This window comes from Pituophis catenifer, unplaced genomic scaffold (genome assembly GCF_029215685.1).
Source record: "Pituophis catenifer annectens isolate HBS135680 unplaced genomic scaffold, rPitCat1.0.hap2 SCAF_8, whole genome shotgun sequence".
In the NCBI taxonomy this organism is placed as follows: Eukaryota; Metazoa; Chordata; class Lepidosauria; order Squamata; family Colubridae; genus Pituophis; species Pituophis catenifer.
Window position 1 is genome coordinate 72,608,631 of NW_027256888.1, and position 9,657 is coordinate 72,618,287.

A 9,657-nucleotide genomic window follows, 5' to 3' on the forward strand; every position below is an offset into this window, starting at 1 on the left:
GGCCGAAGAGGTTGTAAAAAAAAATGCTTTTAAAAGCCTCTGACGATCCCAGCTGAGCCGCGCAATCATCAGAGGCTTTTTTTTAACTGTCCCCATTTATTCGTATCCTTACCCTGTATTCATAATCATGTTTATGCTTATATCTGTTATCTTATATGTATTTGACAAATAAATAAAATAAAATAAATAAAATTTAGAGCAGAATGGGATTAGACCACAGTTTTTCCAACCTGGCAGCTTGAAGTTGTGTGGACTCCTATGCTGGCTGGGGAATTCTGGGAGTTGACATTTATACATCTTCAAGTTGCCAAGATAGATAAAGACTGGACTGGCCCGTCCTTTGCATTGTTAGAAGATTCTCCCAAAATATTGTTAGGTTTCTATCTCGGGAGCCTTGGATAGAGAATATACTGTAGCCCTTCCCATTTTTCTCTATAAACAGCATCCCTGCTAGGTAGGTTGATATCTATGGAGATTCTCAGTCATCCAGGTCATGATTGCTCCAAAGGTGCTTTTTCCAAGAGGCGACTGGACTTTGTGGTTTTTCTTTGAAGACGTTTTGCTTCTCATCCAAGAAGCTTCTTCAGCTCTGACTAGGGAATGGAAGGATTTATATTCCTTGCAATCATCTGGCTGTTAGCCCCTCTTTCTTGAGGTTTATCTCAGAATCACCTGAATAGTGCAAATGGGTATGGATGGGTATTAGGGTCACTGCCTCACTTTGGTTTGGTGGCAGCAGGGCCGCTGATAGAAAGTCCATACAGAGAGTGGTAAGGACAGCTGAGAAGATTATAAGAAGCTCGCTTCCTGTCATTCAGGATACTGCTGATAAGCTCTATGTGTTTAGAGCTCAAAGCATTGTTAGAGACCCCACACACCCACTTTACAGTCTGTTTCTGTTGCTCCCCTCTGGGAGGAGGTTTCGAAGTATTTCTAGCAGGACTACCAGATTCTGTAACAGCTTTGTTCCCTACGCCATCTGTCTGGTAAACTCGCAAGATTCATTTTTCTAGCCATGTACATGTCTACATCAGAACTAGACTGTGTTGTTTCTCTGTGTCATAATATATGCATATATATGGGCATATGCATAATTTTTTTGTCATGTTTATGTAGTGTATATTGGATGTGGTGACTCTTTGAGAGATGTATGCAATGAAATTTCATTTCAATGTAAGTTAAAGTGAGAATAAAGTTATTCTAAGTCTAAGTGTAGGGATGTTAGGTAGCTTGGACTAAGCAAGAGGGACAGATGTGGTTGATGTTGGATTTTCCCCCAGTGACATTTAACACCTTAAGCTTTGCACCATGCTAGCTTTCTTTTGGAGGTCTTTCAAATAGAAAAGTGATGTGGAGATGATGGCCATGGAGAAAAGGCTGTGCGATGGACTATAGGGAAGTAGCAGTTTCCTAGGAAGAAGGGAGCACACTCCAAGGAGCAGGTGAGACAAGAAACAACAGAGCCTGGAGGTAGATAAGAGGCAGAAGAAGAGAGAGTTAGGATAGCCACTCCCTAGAATCTCTCTGGGTATATCCGTTAGGCTGAGAGTAGTAAAGGTTTACTTTGGCAAGATTCTGTCTGTTGTGTGTAAGCAGATAAGGAACTAAATACTGGCTGGAATGTTCTGTGTTGTTTTTGGTCTTAGCCTGACATGGTTATTAATTCACAATAGCTATTATTTGGACAACAGGTTGAACCAAGTCAATGAAAGTTCTAGTAGATATACAGGTAGTATTCGACCTACGATCACAACTGAACCCAAAATTTCTGTTGCTAAGTGAGTTTTGCTCTTACTTTATGAGCTTTCTTGCCACATTTGTTAAGCGAATCGCAGCAGTTGTTAAGTTAGTAACACGGTTGTTAAGTGAATCTGGCTTCCCCATTGACTTTGTTCATCAGAAGGTCGCAAAACAGGATCAAATGACCCCAGGACACTGCAACCGTCACTAAAGATGACTCAATTGCCAAGCATCTACTCATGTGACCATGGGGATGCTGCAACGGTCGTAAGTGTGAAAAACGGTCATAGGTCACCATTTTCAGTGCCATGGTTACTTTGAACGGTCACTAAATGAATTAAGGTCGACTCAGCCTTCCATCCTTTCTAAGGTAGGTAAATTGAGGACCCAGTTTGTGGGGGCAATAAGCTGACTTTGTATAAAATATACAAAAGTATGAAGGCTATCATATGAAGGTATCATGTTGCACCGATTGGCGGGGTTGGGGGTGGGAGGCACCGTTCTGCGGTGGTTCTCCTCCTACCTCTCTGACCGGTCGCAATCTGTGTTGACAGGGGGGCAGCGGTCGACCCCGAGGCACCTTGCTTGTGGGGTGCCAAAAGGGTCGGTCCTCTCGCCCCTTCTGTTCAACATTTATGTAAAGCCGCTGGGTGAGATCATCCGTGGCTTCGGGGTGGAGTTCCATCAGTACGCTGATGACACCCAGCTGTACATCTCCACCCCAGGCCACCCCAATGATGCCCTTGAAGTGATGTCCCAGTGCCTGGAGGCCGTGCGGGCCTGGATGGGGAGAAACAGGCTCCGACTCAACCCCTCCAAGACCGAGTGGCTGTGGCTTCCGGCGTCCCGATATAGCCAGCTGATGCCATCGCTGGCTATTGGGGGTGAATCACTCGCCCCCATGGAGAGGGCTCGTAACTTGGGCGTCCTCCTGGATGCACGGCTGTCTTTAGAAGATCATTTGGCGGCCGTGGCCAGGGGGGCTTTCTATCAGGTTCGCCTGATACGCCAGTTGCGCCCCTTTCTAGATCGGGACTCCTTATGCACAGTCACTCAGGCACTCGTCACTTCCCGCCTGGACTACTGCAATGCTCTCTACATGGGGCTCCCCCTGGGGTGCACCCGGAGGCTCCAGCTGGTCCAGAACGCGGCCGCGCGGGGGATTATGGGGGCGACGAGGCGCTCTCATGTGACACCTCTCCTGCGCGAGCTGCACTGGCTCCCGGTGGTCTTCCGGGTGCGCTTCAAGGTGTTGGTGACCACCTTTAAAGCGCTCCATGGCTTAGGGCCGGGGTACTTACGAGACCGCCTTCTGCCACCAATAGCCTCCCACCGGCCAGTACGCTCACACAGAGTAGGCCTCCTCAGGGTGCCGTCCGCCAGACAATGTCGGCTGGCGACCCCCAGGGGGAGAGCCTTCTCTGTGGTGGCGCCCACCCTCTGGAACAACCTCCCCCCAGAGTTACGTACAATAACAGACCTCCGGATTTTTCCTCGGGCCCTGAAAACCCATTTATTTCAACTAGCTGGGCTGGCTTGAGTCAAATTTTAAATTGATTTTAAATTGGAACAGTTTTAATTATGGCCAAGATATTTAATTATTTTAATCAGTTTTTTAGATTTTGTATGTTTTGTATGTATGTCTTGTTTTTACTTTGGCTGTTCACCGCCCTGAGTCCTATATTGGAGAAGGGCGGTATAGAAATTTAAACAAATAAATAATAAAAATATTGCTTAACGCATTGTAAGCCGCCCTGAGTCTCTGGAGAAGGGCAGCATATAAAAATAAAAAATAAAATAAATAAAAAAATAAATAAAATTGTTTTAAGTCAAGGACTACCTGTATTCACACAATCCAAAAAGCTTGGTTAAATTCGATCTTGGAAAAGTTATACCAAGTTACGTGAGCCTAGTCCTTGTCCTAGTTTATGATTCAATCCATTGTAGAACCCCAAGCAGCATGCGCACATGCCTCCCGCTGGCCAGCTGATTTTTGGGTGTTTGCCGCACATGTGGGAGATGCGCGCACATGCGCAAGGGGGGTGAGGGGTTGCATGCACATGCATGGGGGGCAGGGGGAGCATGGGGAGCAGTGCCCCACCCTGCAGCCTGTTTTGGGCCTAGCAGACCTCCTGGAAACCCCCCCCCCTCGGCACCCCATATTTGGTCCCAGGAGGCTCCCGGGAAGCCTACTAGGCCCAAAATGGGCCACGGGGGGAAGTCATGCACCCATGCACGGGGGGTGGGGGGGAGCACAGTGGGTTGCACGCACATGCGCGGGGGGAGCACGGGGATGTTGTGTACGCATCTGCGGGGGCAGCGGGACCATTGCATTATGGGTGTGGGCACGCGGGCGTGCGCACTGTTGCACACACATGCCGCTTTTAGCACCTGAGGAAAAATAGGTTAGTCATCACTGGCTAGGAAATAATAGAGGAGATTTTCACCTGTATATATATATATGTGTTTTTCTATCGAGACACCTGGTCTACCCCAACATGTAGGAGGGGGCATTCTGCTCCCTTTCGCCTTTCAGCTCCAATCCAGGAGCTGAAGTTGATGAAGGGAGGAGAACTTGTGGCTCAGAAGGTTAATTCAACTGCCTAACATGCAGGAAGCCGAAGTTCGAATCCGAGTAAGGTATAGCTAGCTGATGAAAACTAAAAAGCTTGAAATAGATCTATACTAGTCTCCTTTTATTTCTTTATCAACAAAATATACATTTGATATATATATATATATATATATATATATATATATAAAAATATAATTTTGCATGTATATATATATAAAATATATATATCCTCTGCTTAACATATGAAGATGCAGGAATGCACTATGTATAAATTAGGGAAACTCCCTGGGAGCAGTGTGAGAAGAAAGACTGGTCCTCCAGCAAATCACCATAATCTGGCATAGAGTTCTTTAAATACATTTCCATTTTGAAATGTAGGCATATTTCAGAAGTCATGGATAGTTCTAGCTGAGAGAAAGGAACTGCAGTGGTGAATTTATGGACATCTGCTAACTAGTTCCCTAGCCTATGGGCTTATCTGAATGAATGTACAAAATTGACAGAGATCCCACTCAAAAGATACAATTTTTATTTGGCCATATGGACGGAGCAAAGAGGCTCAGTGTGCCAAACAGTTAAATATCAGAGGCTGGGAAGATGTGCGTGTCAAATCCATCGTTTCTATAAAAAAAAATTAGCATCTATATGAGTATGTCACACTACAGATAATTCTGGACATAACAATCACAGTTGGAACCAGAATTTCTGTCCCTAAGCAAGGAAATCATTAAGTATCTGATTTATATCATGCCTGATTTATGGCCTTTTTTTGGCACGGTTGCTAAGCGAATCACTGCCATTGTTAAGTGAAAGGCAGTCATTAAGTGAATCCGGCTGCCTCCATTGACTTTGTTGGTCGCAGGTGGCCAGGCCCCTTAATTTTGATCACATGACCTGGGGATTATGGGATGGTCCATAAATGTGAAGACCGGTTGTTGCAAGTAACTTTTTTTCAGTTACGGTTGTAGCTTTGAATGGTTGCTAAATGTATTCTTCTAATTTGAAGACGACCTGTAATTGTAGGTTATAAAAAGAAGCTGGATCATTATCAGGGATTTTAAAAGTTGAAAGTAGATATATTAAAGATGCTTAAAAAGTACATCATGTACTTTTGGGGTAACTTAATGTGCTGAACGTGCTTTGAACATGCTTTGCTCACCAGTCTGTCTGCCCTCTTAGAATAGTTACTGATTTTTATTTATATAAACAGGGAGTTTACAGTAATACATATTTTCCTACAAGCATCCTGCATGGCTTGTACTTTGCAATATTTTGCAGCCACATTTTGCTTCAAATGGAATTTATGAGCATTTTCCAAGGTTACCTGAATGTAAAGCCCATTACATTACTTAAGATGGGATTCTCTGAAGCCATGCATTTGTGTATATATATTTATAATCCATGTTGATATTACTTTGCTTAGTGACATTGAATCTCGAAGTTCAAGAACAAAGGAAAAGTAGATCAGCAAACAAACTTATTGTTTCAAACTTCTTATCAAATATCTGAGGGTTTATTGCTCTAATAAGGAAACAACTTGATTTTTAATTGAGTATTCCTTTTCAACTGAGACATCCTGCTAAGATGTAATGCAGTTTGCTGTATTTTTCGGAGTATAAGACGTACCTTTTTCCCTCAAAAAAGAGGGTGAAAATCTGGGTGCGTCTTATACTCCGAATGTAGCCCCGCCCAGCTTCTCAAACGGAGGTTTCAGAGGCTTTAAAAAGCATCAGAAACGAAGCCTCAGAAAAAAAGCCCCCAAACAGAGTTTCAGAAAAGAAGCCCCAAAACAGAGCTTCAGAGGCTTTTTTTCTGAAGCTCTGTTTCGGAGGCTTTCAGAGGAAGGAAAAAAAGCACACACACACAAAAAAAAATCAAGGCAAAGAGCTCACAACCAAGGAACCTGTTGCTAAAATTCACCTCTGGGGACAGCTGATTGGGGGTATTCCGGGAGGCCGATCCACCTGCCAATCAGCTTTTTTCTTATTTTCCTCCCCAAAAACTAAAGTGTGTCTTATACTCCAGTGCGTCTTATTCTCCAAAAAATACAGTATTTTTGATCTGATTTATGATTAGACCATTGTGTGCTCTGAGAACCAGGCTAGGTCACAAACTGTGTTTGAAGAAATTTTGATTTAGAGCCTCTGCGAATCTAATTATTCTGGTTTCCTTATTGACTTTGCTTGTCAGAAGGTCGCAAAAGGTGACCACATGACCCTGGACACTGGATTTGTCATAAATATGAGTCACTTACCAAGCGTCCAAATTTTGATCATATGACCATGGGACTGTGCAACAGTTGTAAGTGTGAAAACCGGTCATACCTTCAGTGCTATTGTAACTTTGAATCATCACGAAATTAATTGTTGTAAGTCGAGGGCATCAAAAGTTGGAATTAAGATTGCCGGGAGAAATATCAACAACCTCAGATATGCAGATGATACCACTCCAGTGGCAGAAAGTGAAGAGGAACTAAAGAGCCTCTTGATGCGGGTGAAGGAGGAGAGTGCAAAAGTTGACTCAAAACTCAACATTAAGAAAACTAAGATCATGGCATCTGGCCCTCTCAATTCCTGGCAAATAGATGGGGAAGAAATGGAGGTAGTGACAGATTTTATTTTCCTGGGCTCCAAGGTCACCGCAGATGGGGACTGCAACCAAGAAATTAAAAGACGCTTTCTCCTGGGGAGGAAAGCTATGGCAAAGTTAGACAGCATACTAAAAAGCAGAGACATCACCCTGCCAACAAAAGTGCGTATAGTCGAGGCTATGGTTTTTCCAGTTGCAATGTATGGCTGTGAAAATTGGACCATAAGGAAGGCTGAGCGGCAAAGAATTGAGGCCTTTGAACTCTGGTCCTGGAGAAGACTCCTGCGAGTCCCTTGGACTGCAAGGCGATCAAACCGGTCAATCCTAGAGGACATCAACCCTGACTGCTCTTTAGAAGGCCAGATCCTGAAGATGAAACTCAAATACTATGGCCACTTAATCAGAAGGAAGGGCTCACTGGAGAAGAGCCTAATGCTGGGAAAGATTGAGGGCAAAAGAAGAAGGGGACGGCAGAGAATGAGGTGGCTGGATGAAGTCATTGAAGCAGTTGGCATGAGATTAAATGGTCTCTGGAGGATGGTAGAGGACAGGAAGGCCTGGGGGAACGTTGTCCATGGGGTTGTGATGGGTCGGACACGACTAACAACAATAACAACAAGGACGAGGGCTATCTGTACTTTAAGTAGGAAAGTGAACCTTACCATCCTATCAAAAAGACAGGTTTCCATGTCAAAAGACCCCAAAAGCGGGAGAAGAAAGCCCCCAAAATGTGATATTTGATTTCAATATAAATAGGATTTGTATCTGGTAGTTAGAAGTCACTGGCATTCTTTCATAATAGTTTCCTTCCTATTTACTTACATTAAAACTATGAAAGATCTGCAACCTACTTTCATCTACTTCCAGTCATATCCTGTCAAGGGAAGGCTAACACACTGCACAAACTCAATGGCATTCTTTGACCTTGGTTCATCACTGCAGGGCGGCACTTCCCAGGAAAGAAAAAGGAAGTGCATCATTTAAAATAAAGGTAAAGGTGAAGGTTCCCCTCACACATATGTGCTAGTCGTTCCCGACTCTAGGGGGCAGTGCTCGTCTCCGTTTCAAAGCCAAAGAGCCAGCACTGTCCGACGACGTCTCCGTGGTCATGTGGCCGGCATGACTCAACACCAAAGGCGCACAGAATGCTGTTACCTTCCCATCAAAGGTGGTCCCTATTTTTCTACTTGCATTTTTTACGTGCTTTCGAATTGCTAGGTTGGCAGAAGCTGGGACAAGTAACGGGAGTTCACTCCATTACGCGGTGCTAGGGATTCGAACCAGTGAACTGCCAACCTTTTGATCAACAAGCTCAGCGTCTTAGCCTCTGAGCCCCCACGCCCCTTCATTTAAAATAGACAGCTTCAAAACCAAAGATGTGCATAGGATTTGCCATGTGCTCATCTTGAGAAAGGTCTGCCCATGCCTATCCAATTCAGTAATTTAAATAGAAATGTAATTCTTTTCAGCAACCAGGAGAGAAATTGTGTCCTCGTAAACGATGGTTCTGCTTAGTCTGTTGCCCTTTCTGACTGTGTGGATGGGCAAATTTCAATCCCTGGATTTCTTATGGTGCATTCCTTGTCTTGCAACCAGGGATGAATTAGACACCTCCTTCAAAACAGGGGAGGTTTTCAGATAAGAGGGTTGTATTTTTGTGTAGCACTTCAAATTAAGGAACCTAACCCTAAACTTCTGTGAAATAGAAATCGTCCAGCCTTAATTCATGAAGAGCAGTCAGTGGGGATGAAAACACAGGTAGCCCTTGACTTAAGGGCTACCTTAAGCCCTTAAGGGGGTCCCTATTTTTCTACTTGCATTTTTACGTGCTTTCAAACTGCTAGGTTGGCAGAAGCTGGGACAAATAAGGGGAGCTCACCCGGGTAGCCCTTGACTTACCACCATTCATTTAGTGACCAAAGTTACAACGGCATTGAAAACAGTGACTTAACGACCATTTTTCACATGACCTTTGCAGCATCCCCATGATCATGCAGTCAAAATTTGGACCCTTGGCAACTGGCATGTATTCATGATGGTTGCAGGATCCCAGGGTCATGTGATCACCTTATGCCAAGATCCCCCAGGCCTCAGCCCAGCGCCAGGCTGCAGCCTGTTAGGAACCGGGAACCGCAGCATGGGTGGGAGAGCACGTGCGAAGCTGCATTTGTGAAAGGGCGCATGTACGAAAACATCCCCTTTCCCTCCTCCCGCCTCTAAGACCCCCCTCTGCCGGTCTGCCAAGCCAGAAAGGTTGGAGACCACTGCCTTTTGAGACCTTCTGACAAGCAAAGTCAATGGGGAAGCCAGATTCACTTAACAACGGTGTCACTAACTTAACAATTGCAGCGATTCACTTAACAACTCTGACCAGGAAGGCCGTAAAACGGAGCAAAGCTCAACTACTGTCTTGCTTAGCCATAGAAATTTTGGACTCCGTTTTGGTCATAAGTGGAGTGCTACTTGTATTACAGAGCAGGCTGAATTGTTAAATCCTCATTCAGATGAACCTGTAAATACAGGAAGTCTCTACTCTAGCTATCCTTCAATTAAAGACAAGCTTTTCCTGCCACTCTATCATTAGAGTGACCTGACGCTGCTTCTTAAAAGTAGTGTATTTACTTTGCTGCTTCAGGATGACTCCGCCGTGTCAGCTCTTAAGAATCTGGTCTGCTTCCTTGACTCAGCAGGTAAATCTGTTGTGATCATGTGATCTGCAAATTGCTGGTGTCCTTGAGTTTTTTAAAAAATCT